Here is a 15,785-nt window from a genome sequence, read left to right as displayed (position 1 = left end):
TCTCAGTGACTCTCTGTCTTTTGAATACCCACTCACTCGAAGCTGTAGAGGCAGGAAGGCAACCAGAAAGATGATTTATTAGTTTATGATGAGAATATTGCCAGCAAACATACCAACTATTGATGCTCACTAGTGAAATAATCTCTCCCTGTAGGCAGATGTATGTGTGAAGCAGATCATAAGAATGAAATCAAACAGCGATGTAAATGGGGTGACCTAGGTGGCTAATCTAGTGGAACTAAGACCCGGTAGCCCTCAGCTCCCATCCTCCCCACTACCTGTAGGTAACAGTACCTGGGAATAAAATACAGTTTTCCTCACCTTCTGAGAGAAAGTAGAGTGTTCCTATGAAAGCTTTCACAAGCTGAAATGGCATAAAGTTACGAAGTAATAACTTTAGGCTATATATTGCTAATGAATGCTCAAAATAAATTGAGATAAAACACAGATGCTCGGGTACAACTCGGAACTGTGGCAGCTTAACACCGAGATGCCGAGTGCAGTTCTCAGGGGATGAGCTGGGTGGCGCCACTCTTGGCGCTCAGGATGCGCGCTGCCTCTAAAATAAAAGTGTTGGTCGCTCAGGCGTGTCCGACTCTTCGCGACCCCATGGACTGCAGCCCGCCAGGCCCCTCTGTACATGGGATTCTCCAGGCAAGAATACTCGAGTGGGTTGCTATGCCCTTCTCCGGGAAACAAAAGCTGAATGCTATTTTCACTTTTTTTCCGTAAAAATAAAAATCCTCTTCAGATTTCTTTTGGTTAGTAAAGCTAAGTACTCATGCAGGTATTCTGTAAAAATCAAAGTGGTATAAAGTGAACTTTTGAAAAGCAGGAGATGCCTATTCCCGCGTCCTTGGCTGACGCATCCTCACCCTCACACCCCAGTGCCAGCATGTATTGCCTGTGTTTGCTTCTCTGGCTCCCCTCTTCTTGGCTTCAGATTTTGATGGGTTCCTCTTTTTGACAGTTACATTCTTTCCTCGTATGTGTTTAATATATTCACACTGGTTATCCCCAAGACTGGACCTGGTGAATAAATCTGGGGACAGGCGGGAAACAGACAGGAAATGGACAGCAGTGTACCCTGAGGCTAGCCAAGGTGGAGGGTTAGCACCAGCCCTAGAATCAAGTTGCTTTGGCAATAGCTCCAGGTAAAGGGTGGGCTTCCTTGGTGGCTCTGGTAAAGAATCTGCCTGCCAATGCAGGTGACAAGGGTTTGATTCCCAGCTCAGGAAGATAACATGGAGAAGGAAATGGCAACTCCAGCGTTCTTGCCTGGGAAATCCCATGGACAGAGGAACCTGGTGGGCTACAGTGCATGGGGTCGCAAAGAGTCAGACACGACTGAGCCACTTTCACTTTCTTCACTTTACAGAGGCAGAGGGCATCCTGAGTGCCAAGAGTTGGACACGTCTTAGTGACTGAACAACAACAACAACATACCTTCAGTTCAGCTCAGTTGCTCAGTCGTGTCTGACTCTTTTCGACCCCATGAATCGCAGCACGCCAGGCTTCCCTGTCCACGACCAACTCCCAGAGTTTACTCAAACTCATGCCCATTGAGTTGGTGATGCCATCCAGCCATCTCATCCTCTGTCGTCCCCTTCTCCTCCTGCCCCCAATCCCTCCCAGCATCAGGGTCTTTTCCAATGAGTCAACTCTCTGCATGAGGTGACCAAAGTATTGGAGTTTCAGCTTCACATATATATACATATATGAACAACATGTGTATATGTATATATATGTGAAGAACAATTTTTAGCATTAACTTCTGAGAGAATAACAATTTCTCTACTTAATTCTATCAACACAGCAGACTGAAGAAATTTGGGGGCACAATTAATTTGTAATTGAGGAGAATCTCAAGTGTCATCTCAGATCAAGGAGCTTGACACAGGTTTAAAACGAGTCTCTTGTACATATTTCCTGTTTTATTTATCTGAACTTTCCTCTCAGCCTTGACCACTGACCTTGTGAGTTTCCTCACAAATTTAATTATATTTTCATGCTCTATTGCATTACCAGATATTTTCCTTAACCAAACTACCCCAAGACTTAGTGGCTTAAAACAGCAATCATTTTATTATCTTATGTTTTTATGAATTCATTGGACTCTGTTGGGAGTTTTTTGGTTTTGTTTTTGGCTGGGTTGGAGTCATGTTTAAACTTGACTAGAACAGAACATCAAAGGTGACTCACTCATGAAACATTTGATGCCAAATACTGGCTGGTTGAGAGACATGGACAGTAGCCTGCCTGGGGAAGACTGAGGGCAGGAGGAGAAGGGGGCAACAGAGGATGAGATGGTTAGATAATATCACTGACTCATGAGTGATGAGTATCTGAAAACTCCTGGAGATGGTGAAGGACAGGGAAGCCTGGCCTGCTGCAGTCCATGTGGTCACAAAGAGTCAGACACGACTGAGCGACTAAAAAACAACAAATTGGCCGGTTGCTTTGCTGGGAGCAGTTGACTAGAGAGGGTACACATGGCCCATGCTGAGCTTGTCACAGCATGGTGACTTGTCTGAGAGGGAGGGTCCCAAGAAAGAGGAAGTGGGAGATGACAATCCAAAGACTAAACCCAGAATCATTTCTGCAGTATTCTCCTGGCTATGCAGTTATAGCAACAGTCCAGATTCAAATGGCTGGAAAACAAATTCCTCTCTTGATGGAGAGAGTGACAAAAGAGTTTTTGCCATTTTTAATTCCCAACTGGTTTTTGGAGGCACAAGAATTTTCCCTACTCAGACCCTACATTGAGCCACTTAGGTTGTGATTAAATCTGGTATTCCAGTAGCACCTCTTTCACCAATCTGGCCCCTGTCACATTAAGTTCTTCAGCTCCAATATTATCTTCTTTCTTTCTCTATTATTGCCTTTTAAAAAACTGAAGTATAGCTGATATACAATATTATATGTTATATGTTACAGGTGTATAATATAGTGACTCAGAATTTTTAAAGGTTATACTTCATTTATTATCATCATAAAATAAATATGACTGTGTTGTATAATATGTCCTTATATTAATAGCTTATTTTTTTTTATTATTTTTGCCTTTTTTAAATCTTAGAAGTTGTGAACATCCTAAGTCAGAGGCTACAGTCCTTTCACCTTACTTACCACTTCAATATTAAATAAACACAAGGGTTTCCCAGATGGCGCTAGTAGTAGAGAACTCATCTGCCCAATGCAGGAAACATAAGAGATGCGGGTTTGATTCCTGGATTAGGAAGATACCCTGGAGAAGAGGATGGCAACCCACTCCAGTATTCCTGCTTGGAGAATCCCATGGACAGAGGAGCCTGGCGGGCTACAGTCCATGTGGTTAGCAAAGAGTCAATGACTGAGCAGACATGCACGCATGCACTCAGGCAGCCTGAAATGCCATCTGCCTTCCACCTTTAGACTGTTGCATGCAGTCCTCCCTCCTTCGCTTGTAGGGTCCCATTCTTTAACGCAAATGTCACCTCCTGGCCAAATTCTAGGTAACAGTCAATCACTTCGCTCCTTGGACTCCACACAATTTCACTCATCATTTTCTTGTGTATTTTGGATGTAACTCAAATGTCTCTCAGTCTCAGTCTGTGAGTACAAATGTAGTCAGAATTTTTAAAGGTTATACTTCATTTGTTGTCATCATAAAATAAATATTGCTGTGTTGTACAATATATCCTTATATTAATAGCTTATTTTTTTTAAATTATTTTTGCCTTTTTTAAATCTTAGAAGTTGTCCCATTAGTGACAATGGTGACAACTAATTGTCACATTAGTGACAATTAATTGTGACAACTAATTGTCACATTAGTGACAATACCTGACTTTTGTTAACTTGGTAGCCTTTTTTGCACTGGGAGGTGCGGGGCTGTCTTCCTGTGCCCCAGAGTGAGCCTTCACCTCCTGGTGCTGATGCTGTCCAGCCATCAGTGTCTGTGTTTCAACCTGAATCAAAAGCCGATTGCAAAAATCCCAAGATCTGGCCTCCAATCGACTGGCACAGTGAAAGGGCACTCGGGTCTCCCGTTGGATTGGGAAGTGTAGGCTTTTTGCGAGGTGGGCGTCTCTGCCCACAGTCAGTGCTTGGAACTGCAGAGATGCTTAAGTGGACTAGGAACTTAATTTTAAAGCCGAAAACTGGATAAAGACCAGAGTAAACAGCAGAAGAGATGAATGCCTGACCCGGGGCCGAGATGAGCTGGCTGACACCGCTGGGGCGCTGAACCCGATTCCAAGTTTCCTGGCAGCCACGGTGTAAAGGGGACAACCTGCTAGCCGAAGCTGCTGTTTTCACAGTCAGACACCAAGGCTGCCAGATACTTTCTACAAAATCCTGGGTTTACTTGATGCATCCCTATCAGCAAGCTCAAACACCTGCGAAACTGGGCGCCCCGCCACACCCAGGAGAAGGCAGAGGAGCGTGCTGCCAGAAGCTACCTCTGATGGGGTCTGGTCTGGGGAGAGGGACGTGGGCCGGCGCTCGTCTTCCCCTCCTGGTGTCCGCTGGCACTCGACTTCGGGTGTCCAGGCAACACTCCGAGCGAGCAGGCCATCAGGCTTTTCCTTTCCTCTTGAAGCAGGAAAGGAGGAGATGATGGTCTTCAGGTGGTTTGTTTTTCGTTCAGACAGCGGGCTGTGCCTGCAAAGGGGCGCCTCCCGCGGAGGTTGCAAAGACACCATCGCCTGCACTAGCCTGCCCTGCCCGGTACCCGCGTGCAGTCCCACCCTGCATTCCCTTTGGGTGGACTTCGGCCGCAGGGAGCCAGTTGCAGGCATCCGCAGAGCCGGGATTCCCGGCCGGCGTGTGGGGCGGGCTTTTCGGGGGGGCGGGGTTTAGGCGCGCCGGAGCGGGAGGGGCGGGGCCTCGCGAGGCTGGTCCACGGGGCGGGGCCTGGCGAAGCGGGTGGGCGGGGCTTTGGCGTCGGGAGGGGCGGGGGCGGCGACGGCCGCGGCGTCGGAGAGAAGGAGGGGTGGGGCGCGGAGGGGGCGGCCGGCCGCGGGGAGGGAGTGAGTCACCTGATCGCTGCCCGCGCGGCCCGTCGGGCTCGCTCGCCGCCGTCAGTCGGGCCGCACCGCGTCTCGGCTGTGGTGAGTGGCTCGCGCGTCCCGGGCGCCCTTCGCCGGGAGGGTTCGGCGCGGCGGCGGCGGCGGCGCGCGGTCTGGGCCGTCGGCCGGTGAGGGGCTGTCTCAGGAGGGTCCGGGGGAGGCGGCGGAGGGGAGGACTCGGGGCGGCCGCTCTCTGGTTCTGGGCGGCTGGCGCGGGGGGCCTCTGAGCGGGGCTCGCGCGGGGCGGCCGCGGGCTCCGGTTCCTGGAAGTGGCCGCGTCTGCCGGAAGGGGCGAGCGGCCCCGCGCGCCGCCGCCGCCGCTGTTTACGGACCGGCTCTGTACTTTACCCGGCGCCGCGGGGCTGGGGTGCCCCTCCGCCGCCTCCCGGGCGCACCCCACCCCCGCCCCGATCCCTCGCGCCCGGCTGTGACACCTCAGCACCGCCCGCGCGGCTGGCCCGGCCCGGCCCGGCTCCGTATTGTTCTCCCGCCCACCCTCGGCCGCCGCGGCCCGCGAGCTGTCGGCCTCCCGTCTGCCCAGCCTGGGCGGGGGGAGCCGAGGGGTGTAGGTGGCGCGTGTAATCGTGGACTCAGAAAGGCCGAGTTGGTGGCTGGAGCACAAACACCACCTTGCGGGGCTGGCTGGATTTAGCCCAAGACTGGTTTGGGGGACCCCCGGGGGATCCCAGGCCCCCTCCCCAACCCCTCTTTGTTGGGAGTTTTGCCCGGCACGCTGTAATTAAAGGCTCTCGCTGTCGGGTGAGAGTGGGTGTTGCTCGTAGAGACGCCAGCTTTGTGCGTGTTTCAGGCGAGTGCCGTCGCTCGCGCGTCCTTGCGCGGCGGGTTTTTGTCATTGAGTAGAACCGTGCAGAAAGGCTTTTGTGCAAAGTGAGCGTTGGATTCGGGCTGATTCCGAGCTACAGCGTAGTAGTCATTGTGGAAGGAACTGCGTGGGGTGGGGGTGGGGAACAAGCTACTGAGGTCAGGCTCGGAGGAACAAAAGGCTGTTTTGTAGGGACGCCTTGTCTTTTGGGAAGAATTCTGTCAGTATCGGGTGTGGAGGGCGGTACGGCTAGACCTTGGGTTCCTGTGTTTTGACTCTCCTTATGGCCAGGAGGGGTTTGCCTTTCCGGCGGCAGTTCCGAATGGTAAAGGGGTGGAAACACCCGGGCGTGCGAGTGACGGAGCGCGCTTGAGCGCTTCACATGGTCAAGCCGAAAAGTGGGAAGACGCCGGCTGGCTTCTTCCTGGTCTTGGGTAGTGCTGCAAGGGCTGGCTGGACTGGAAAACGCTTGCTACTTCAGCCTTTGGAGTAAAAGAAAGATGTTAGTCGTTCAGCCGTGCCTAACTCTCTTGTACCCCATGGTGTGTAGCCCGCGAGGCTCCTCTGTTCGTGGGATTCTCCAGGCGAGAATACTGGAGTGGGTTGCCATTCCCTTCTCCGGGGGAATCTTCCCCACCCAGGGATCGAACCTGGGTTTCCCACTTTACAGGCAATTTCTTTACCCTCTGAACCACTAGGGAAGCCTGGGAAGGGGGCGGGGGGGAGACACCTGATGAGTCAGCTTGCAGTAGGACGGCCTTGGTTTAAGTGATAGCCGGGCATCCTGCGTGATTGTTGTTGTTTAACCTATAACAGTGTCAAGTGCTTTACCATTGTTCAGTTTGTTGGTTGGCTCGCAAGGTAGATGACTCCTTAAAAAGAAAGTTGGGCTGCTGAGTCATTCGCCCCAGCCGAGAGGTAATTAGGAACAGCTGGTGCCGGTAGGCTCATCACATGCCTCCACTATAAAAGGCCAAGGAGCGCTCCAGAAGGGTTGCTTCAGAGGCCTGAAGCTGGGGTTGTGTGTGTGTGTGGATATGCAGGTAATCAGTGGGTGAGGTGCCAGCACTTTTAGGAAGCGGCCAAGTAATGCTGAGGTGGTGTTTAAATACAGAGCAGCCTCGTGACCTAGTGCCTGAGAAATTTGTGCCAGTGAGAGCTAAACCAGAGGAAGAAATGTGCAGCTAGGAGTCACCTCCCAACAGTACTGTAACAGAAATATTCATTTCTCTTACTGCACTCAGGGTTTTTTTGTTTCCCTGTTGTGGTTTTGCTGTTGTGTGGTTTATACATCTCAGAAAATGCACTTAATCTGTTCTTCATAAAGATTTCTTTAGGAGAACGCCAAAGGAGCCTGCCTCTTGGTTTTGCATGGACCGTGGCTTTTCAGGCGTACAGTAGTAGTTTCTGATGGCAGAAAGGAGAACGTGGGTGGAATTAACAGGTCTCTTTGGGTCAAGTCTAGAAAGTGCTGACTGATGGAAGGCAAACCATCTGGCTGGCTGTCTTATTGTCTTAGGAGTGATGACGCTGGTGCCTTTCCATGTTGGACCATTACTTCGTGCGTTAAAAACGAGCCCAAGACCCAGGCATACAGTCCCTATTGTCTACAAAGTTTAGGGATGGGAAATGTGGACTGGGAGCAGCTGGCCCTCATCTGTGGTCAGAAGAATGAATGATTCTTATTTCTTTTTGATGGGCTTTTATTTAAGATATTTTGTAGTAGAAAATGCTGCTTTACGTTTGCAACTAGAAGAGATTGGAGATCATAAATTTTTTAGGGATTCAGGCTTCTAAGGTGGGTGCCAGATGATTCATTTGGAAGAAAGCAATAAGCCCTTGATTTTTTTTTAAACATCACCTCTATAAAATAAGACTGTATATTATCAAGTGTGAAACAGATCACCAGTCCAGGTTGGATGCATGAGACAAGTGCTCGGGGCTGGTGCACTGGGATGACCCAGAGGGATGGGATGGGGAGGGAGGTGGGAGGGGGGGAACACATGTAAATCCATGGCTGATTCATGTCAGTGTATGGCAAAAACCACTATAATATTGTAAAGTAATTAGCCTCCAACTAATAAAAGTAAATGAAAAAAATATATATTAATCTTCAAGGTACAGACTAACAGTAGTACATGCATGTTTTATAACATGGGTTTTTTGCACACACACCCCCACCCCCCACCTTCTGTTGGAAGCATAAAGAGTTTGTTAACCACTGCCAATAATACTCTTTCAACAACTAGGTTTTTTTTGTTTTTTTTTTTTTTAACTTGTGACTTCCTCTTAAAAGCTATCATTCTTTCAAATGTTCTTAATATAAATTTTTATCTCATGTGTAGTGTTTTTTTTTTAATGCTGTGTTCTAAAGATTTAGAAGCTTGAGGGTACATTTTGTCATTATTCATGTTGAGAATGGAAATAACAAAAAATGCACAGTTGCCCATTGCCTATGATACCATGTATTTTGAATTTGGAGACAAGTTAGGAGGTTGGTTTGTTTCATGGATAGGACCTGAAGTGTAGTAATATGTGAAAGGGACCACCGGAAGATAATCTGCACAATGGAGTATAATTTGTATGTAACATATTCTTTGAAAAATTACTTTGTGCTGTTACTCCTCGAAGTCTGCATTTTTAGGGGCCAAGTTTACAAGGGGCCCCTTTTACAAGGATTAAAAAGACTACATATTCAGCAGATTACTTGGAAAGTGGCATTTCACCCCTTAGGAGAATATGACTTACTCAGAAAATCAACCTTTCAAGCATGCTGGGGATGGTGTTTACCATTCAGTTAAAACCGTGCAGGCCCTATGCCTTTTGCACTGCTGTACTGTGGGAAATGATGTTGAGAATGATGGTCGCAAAGCCCCTTAAAACGGCCAGTTGTCAGAGATTCTCATCACAATGCCGATCCTCTCCAAGACTTAGGTTTAAGGAATCACCTCTTCCTCCCAGCTTTCTGACCAGTGCTCTGTTAATGGGAGAATCGTCGTAACCCTAAACTCAATTTCCTGAGGCTTCTACATAGGAGACATAAGAGAGACAGGTTCGATCCTGGGGTTGGGAAGATTTCCTGGAGAAGGGCATGGCAACCCGCTGCAGTATTCTTGCCTAGAGAATTCTCATGGACAGAAGAGCTATACAGTCCGTGGGGTCACAAAGAGTTGGACATGACTTGGCACACACATGCACGCACTACTAAATGGTGTATTTTATGTGGTGGAATGGATGACTTATGAAACTATTTTAATTTAAAAAAAAAAAGCCAAATAAGGTAATCTGCCCAAGCCCAAGGTATGGGTAATTTGAGCACTAATTGCCGTAATCCAGGCCCCTTGGAGAAAGCAATCGTTTCATGACTGCAGATAAAGTGGAGCCGTACACCCACCGTGAAACCTGGGCTTCTGGCTGATCACATAGCATTGACAGAACTGAAGTGATCACTGTACTGATCACTGTACAGTTGACGGAGAAGCAGTAAGTAGAGTTATTGGAAGTGAGTCACCTAAAGCCAGACTGCTGAAGGCCAAGTTCTTGCTCCGTTACTTACCTGCCGTGAAGCCTCAGACAGGTTACTTCACTTAGTCGTGCCTCCTTTTCCCATCTGTAAAACGGGATGATGATAATAGAATCTGCGTCATAGAGGCGGTCGCCGATTAAGTGCGTTAATGTGTTAAGGGTTTAGAACAGTGTTGGCTTCGAGTTAAACAATGTGCGTTGGTTGTTACTGTCTGTTCTTTAGTTCATTGAAGTACTTGGTTCCAGTCCCGTCTTGCAGGCTCCTTGAGCTGCTTTCAACCATTGATCAGAGGAGAGATTGAAGAGCAGTGTGTGGGTGTGCCGCGCATGGCTGCTGCTGGGGAAACAACTCAAGTGCACATCCTGACAAATCTCTCGAAGCATCTCAGAGACTGCTCCTGAGGGCAAGGAACACAGGACGTGGCTTTTTATTAAAGGGATCAGCCGATTAAAGTCTCCATCAAACGCTCTAGAGGCAGTTGTTACCAGTTAATTGGAATTGGCTTTTTAATAAATGAAAACACCTGCCATCCTGCATCTAATCTGTTTATTCCTCCCTTTATCGTTGAGGACACTGTGGTCCGGCAAGGTTAGTAACCTGTCCGCTCTCTTCCTGCTTATTAACATCAAGACAGAACTGATTGATTAATATTGATTCTCATTTATGGCTTTTATGTTGTGAACATTTGCAATGTAAATTTACCTGCCAGTTACGTCTAGGTGGTGTACTTTTTTACGTTCCCATATTAATATAGAAAGGTATCGATGATGAACAGTGGGTATATTTATCACATAGCTTCTTGTATCTGTTAGTAGTTCAGAAAGGTCATGTCAAAGGTTTTGACCATCCTTTTGACTAGAATGTGTCAGTTTCTTACTGACAATGATATGTCTTCTCTTTTATTTCCACGGAACATTGGATGTGGTTTGGCTGTGTGTGTTCAGTAAACTGTCAGATGCTGCATTGGTGGTGGTTTAGTCACTAAGTCGTGTCTGACTCTTGCAGTCCCGTGGAGTGTAGCCTGTCAGGCTCCTCTGTCACCATGAGATTCTCCAGGCAAGAATACTGGAGTGGGTTGCCATTTCCTTCTCCAGGGGATCTCCCTGACCCAGGAATCAAAGCCAGGTCAACTGCATTGCAGGCAGATAATTTACCAACTGAGCTATGAGGGAAGCCCCGCTGCATTGGTGGTATAATGTGGATTCATTTTAGTTCTGTGTTTTGGAAATTGGGAATTTTCGAAAGAGTGAAAGAAAAAACAATGTTTGCTGCACCCTTAAGTTTGAAATGTGTACCAAAATAAAACTCTCGATCACTGAGAATTCTGCTTTCTGTTTGCATCTTGGGTGTGAGGATTGAGAAAGCAGCTGGATTTAAATCATTCTTTTAGTTCATCTCCTAAGATAGAAAGAAAATCTATCTTGTGACTTCTTTGTCCTTGTAATTGACTTAGGATTAGATTGGGCAAAATATAATTTGGTTTGTCTAGCTACTATTCTCCTTTAATATGATCATTCCTCTAGAACCGATGCTTTGTGTTATTGAGGATCACGGCCAGTTTAGAGAATATTAATAGCATCATAAAAATTGTCCCCAAGCAAATACAAGGAACAAAGACAGAGCGGCTGCCAGGATCTTGGTTGTTAATGACTGTCCTAGAAGCACAGCGGGCTTGCCATGGAGTCAGCGGGCAGCTGGCTCCTTTCTCAGTACTGACAGTGTGTAGAGAATGTTACCTCCATGCAGCTGGAGCTCTGTGCAAGTCAGGCCTTTTACAAAATAGACGTAAGTCATTTTCTTAATGGCTTAGGAAACTTAGTAATCAAAGGATATTTTTGTAAGGAAATAACTGTCCCCCAGGTACTATCTGGTGAAATCATTTTCACTTTGTCATTTCTTAGATTGGATCTTAGTCATCGTGGTCAGCTGCACTCCATTTCCCCATCCCCTGTTAAACAAGTAGAATTACATTAAAAAGCGTTTTATATGGTGGGGTCATTTTTTCCATTTGTTTGTAGCCTGGACATTGGCAGTGTCCCACCTCTAAGGTTATAGACTAACGGTGGTATGCATATAGGGAATGTCTTGTCTCCTCCTCCTGCCTCCCTCTTCCCCAGCACACACACTGATCTCTCTTTTTACTGACTGGTCAGCCTCTAGGTTTCCCTAGGGAGATATTTTTGCCTAAAGAGATGACCTCTTAGGAGCCTGTTGGAATGGTATGACCCATCCACTTTACTTCCTACTTGGTGCTGTCTTCATATCCTTAATACCTTATTCTCCTCTAAAGTGTGCCAGCGTCTTTTGGAAGTCAGTTAAATTGGTGAGGAGACGTACTTGTCCTTCAGAAAGTTTGCTATGAAATAGGCAGCTATAAAAGATTTATTAGTCTTTCAGTGAATTTATTAGGTTTCAATGATAAGGTTGTCCTTTTGGAGTTAGTGGGGTTTGGTAAGATCAGTAATTTCATTAGATCAGTAATTTCATCACTGATTTCATTAGCATTGTGCACTGAACTGTTTTATAAACTGTGATTGTCAGAGCTTGGCCCAAGACACTTTCCATTTTCAAAGTATCTTGTTGTTCAGTCTCTCTGTCGTGTCTCTCTTTGCGACCCCATGGACTGCAGTACGTCAGGCTTCCCTGTCCTTCACCGTCTCCTGGAACTTGCTTAATCTCATGTCCATTGAGTTGGTGATGCCATCAAACCATCTCATCCTCTTCGTCCTCTTCTCCTGCCCTCAATCTTGCCAGCATCAGGGTCTTTTCCAATGAGTCAGCTCTTCGCATCAGGTGACAAAGTATTGGAACTTCAACTTTAGCATCAGTCCCTCCAATGAACACTCAGGACTGATCTCCTTTAGGATTGAGTGGTTGCATCTCCTTGCAGTCCAAGGGACTCTCAAGAGTCTTCTCCAACACCACAGTTCAAAAGCAACGATTCTTCTGCGCTTAGCCTTTTTTATGGTTCGGCTCTCACATCCATACATGAACACTGGAAAAATATCTAGTGTCTCTTTATTTGCTGTTTTTCTGAGGAGTGTTCCCAGCATGGCCCAGGACTCTCCTCTAGATAGGATTTATTACTAAAATTATAAGGGGAAGTAAGGAAAAAGCCATTGCCCTTTTAATCAGTTCTTTCACACTAGGAAGTGACTTTTGAAGTAGAAAAGTGTTTTTGCTCAGCTGAGTAGAGTTCTTTGCTTACATCCCTTCATTCCTAGTTGTCATTCCAAAGGAAGTGCTGGTAGGGCTGCATCTGGAACTGCCCCCAACTCGGCCTGCTTCGTTGTCTCTTGGACGGTTTCAAGTACAGTTTAAGCTCTAAATGTATTTCCTTGGCTTTTGTGTGTTGTGTGTGCGTGCGCACTTGGCCTTTGAGGTGTGCCTGTTGTCACTGGTCAGGTTCGTCGCCAGCTCCAGGCCCCAGGAGGGCGGGGGCACCGCTTCCTCCCTGGAGCAGGTCGGCAGCTGTGCTGACCAGTGGCAGAGTCGACTGGCATGCCTTCCCGCTACTGGTTTTCAGATACCAGTGCGGAAACGTCCTCCCCTCTCCTGTTCAGTTAACTTTGACCAGCCGTCTGATCCCTGGAGAGTAAAGAAGAATTGTGTCTTCAGGTTTAAAGGCTCTTTGCTCTCTTATCTTCCTGGGCATCTGTTCTTCTTCCCAGCTTAACGCACACAAACGCACATTCTGGTTCGTGTAGATAGTAGGGTTGCTACACTCATTTTCACATTTGGGATATGCCTGTTTGTTAGGCATTGGATTTCCATTTCATTTATGAAACAAATATTTGTGCTTTATATGCCAGGAATTTTTCTCGATACTGGCAGTGTTTTCAGAGATTATAATTTACAGGGTAAACCATTACTGTAGCGTGTGTTCATTGCCAAAATAGCAACGTGTCAAATGTGCCTTGAAAATGTAAGATAGAAGAAGCTTAAGTTTTGGGAAATTAAAAAAGCCTAGGAATGTAAATGATGAGTGTATAGTTTAGTGGTGGAAACAGCTTGTCTTGACAGCTTTTTTAAGAAGCTTATCAATGAAGACTAGAGAAGAGAGAGAGGTGTTAGTAAGGGGTGGTTGGGTCAGAAAGATTGTGTGTCTGTGTGTGTATGTTTTTAAAAGTAAGGTCAGTGAGAAAAAGTTGAAAATGCAGGCTATGTGTTTATTTTGCCCTTGGCTAGTTCCTCTTATGGTTGCAAGATGACTGCCACAAGTTCAAGTGTACAAATAAATATGACTAAGTTTCTTGGAAGAAGACTTTTTTTTTCTGTGATGTTCTCTATCAGTGAGTGGTAAAGGCCTGTCCTGAAGACCTCATAGTAGATGCCACCCCAGCCTCTCCTCTGTTGAGTCAGCATTGCTTACGTGTACGTCTAAACCAGTGTCAAGGGAAGTGGGACCACAGTGACGGGCTGAAACGGACTGTGATTCGTCTTAGGTTGGGACTAGGGTTTGCTACCCCCAGAAACGCATGGCCTCAGGTGGAGTAGACTTGTAGGCACAATCAGGATTTGGTTAGAACATGAGGGGGGCGAATAATAGCAGGATGGCCCACAGGGTCATGCTTGCCTGCTACTTACACCAACACTACGCACAGACAGGTTCTTTTTTTTTTTTTTTAATTGGAGTATATTTGCTTTACAGTTGGAGTATATTTCTGCTGGACAGCAAAGTGAATCAGCTGTGTGTACACATACATCCTTTAGCTCTTAGCCTCCCCCCTCCCCTGAGCCCCTCCAACCCCCCCCCCCCCCCGCGCCCAGGTCATCACAGAGCACTGAGCCCCCCGTTACACAGCAGCTCCCCACCAGCTGTCTGCTTTACATGTGGTAGTGTATAGATGTCACTGCTGCCCTGCAGACACATACTTCTGAGTAGAGAGAGACTATGTGGTTGTCTTTGGATTTGGGTTTTAGGTAATTTTTTTTCCCCCTCTTATTTCCTACTATGATCAAGTATTATTTTTACAGTCAGATCACATAAATGTTTTATTTTAACGTGATTTAAAAGTTGTGAAAATTTGCCCATTCTACCCAAAAAATTATGTGTAGAAGGAATATATTTCTTTCGGTCCTCTGAACAGTTCTACAGTTCTCTGTGATCCTCCTACTTGCAGGGAAAGGAGAATACATAACTGTATCTTGTAGCTTCTGATTGTATCTAACCCAAGAGGAACCACTCTCTTTCGGCCTCTGTGGGACACACCCACCTGTGATGAATGTGGCTCTGGTGAGTGGTGAGGCTAGTCTGGCTTGAGCAGTGGGTTCATTGCCTGGATTGTCCAGGATCCTTTGGAACCCACGTCCTTGAATCTGGGATACAAACAGATCCATCAGTCCCTCTTTACCCACTCCTTTCCGGAGGGGAAGCTGTCCTGTGGTTAGCTTATTTGCCATACCTTTCAGACTTCAAAAATAATTCCACTTGAGTTTTACAGTGTTTCTGTCACACTTCTAAAACTGTTCACAGCGCTTGGATGTGTTCAGAGGTCTTTGTTTGATTCTTGTTCCTCCTTCTCTATCCCAGTTTGTGGTACTTTGTATGGTATGGGAGGGCTTCCCTGGTGGCTCAGATGGTAAAGAATCCACCTGCAATGCGGGAGACCTGGATTCAATCCCTGGGTTGGGAAGATGCCCTGGAGGAGGGCATGGCAGCCCACTCCAGTGTTCTTGCCTGGAGACTCCCCATGGACAGAGGAGCCTGGTGGGCTACAGTCCACGTGGTCGCAGAGAGTCAGACACGACGGAGCGACTAGGCACAGCACAGCCCAGCCCTTCCCGTAGGAAGGGCAAACAAATAATGCAAGGAAAGAAACACTTAGTGTTGTAAAGTCATCAGGCAGAGAGTAACTGCTAACAGGTGTTTTTTTTTTTTTTTTTTCTTTCTCTAATCGAGAATAATGAGTAGCTGTGATAGATGGTTAGGGGAGGCTTCTGAAATGGCATTACTTTTTTGGGTAGAATTTAGAAAGACAGTACTGCCAAAACACTTTCCATCTCAGATGGAAAACAATAGTATTTGCTTAGTCATTTGTTCCTCAAATAATAGTTGAACTGAGGAATATTTCAGCTTTTTTAAAAATAGGCCTCAGATTAATATTACTTAGCTGACTAAATCTTGGGATTATATGTTGGAAAGTAGCTCTTTGAAGGCTAGGTGGAAAGTCTACAGCTCGATATTTTCCATTTTAGAGATGGTAATTTTGACTTCCAGGTTAACATCAATAATGAGAAACAGATTTTAAAATTTTAGTTTTAGCTATGTTTATTGAGATACCTAGCACTGTATTGCCTACCAGGGATTAGTGGATTAGGTTATCTTTAAATAAAGCATTTCAATTTAGTACCTCTACTAAAATTAGAAAGTTTCATATCTGTG

The 15,785-nt window shown here is 46.5% G+C and overlaps 1 protein-coding gene across 2 annotated transcripts in view; it reads left to right on the top strand.

Moving 5' to 3' along the window:
• The first annotated feature begins 4,960 nt into the window (after positions 1 to 4,960).
• Positions 4,961 to 15,785, top strand: part of BACH1 (BTB domain and CNC homolog 1) — a 45,401-nt gene continuing 34,576 nt past the window's right edge. The window contains exon 1 of one of the 2 annotated variants that reach the window (XM_043448799.1): positions 4,961 to 5,093. The gene's annotated coding sequence lies outside the window, so the exon portion shown is untranslated. Of the gene's footprint in view, positions 5,180 to 15,785 lie in introns of both variants that reach the window. The other variant, XM_043448800.1, reaches the window with a different exon arrangement.

The sequence above is a fragment of the Cervus canadensis genome, chromosome 27, assembly GCF_019320065.1.
Source record: "Cervus canadensis isolate Bull #8, Minnesota chromosome 27, ASM1932006v1, whole genome shotgun sequence".
NCBI classification, from domain to species: Eukaryota; Metazoa; Chordata; class Mammalia; order Artiodactyla; family Cervidae; genus Cervus; species Cervus canadensis.
This window is presented reverse-complemented; position numbering and strand designations above follow the sequence as displayed.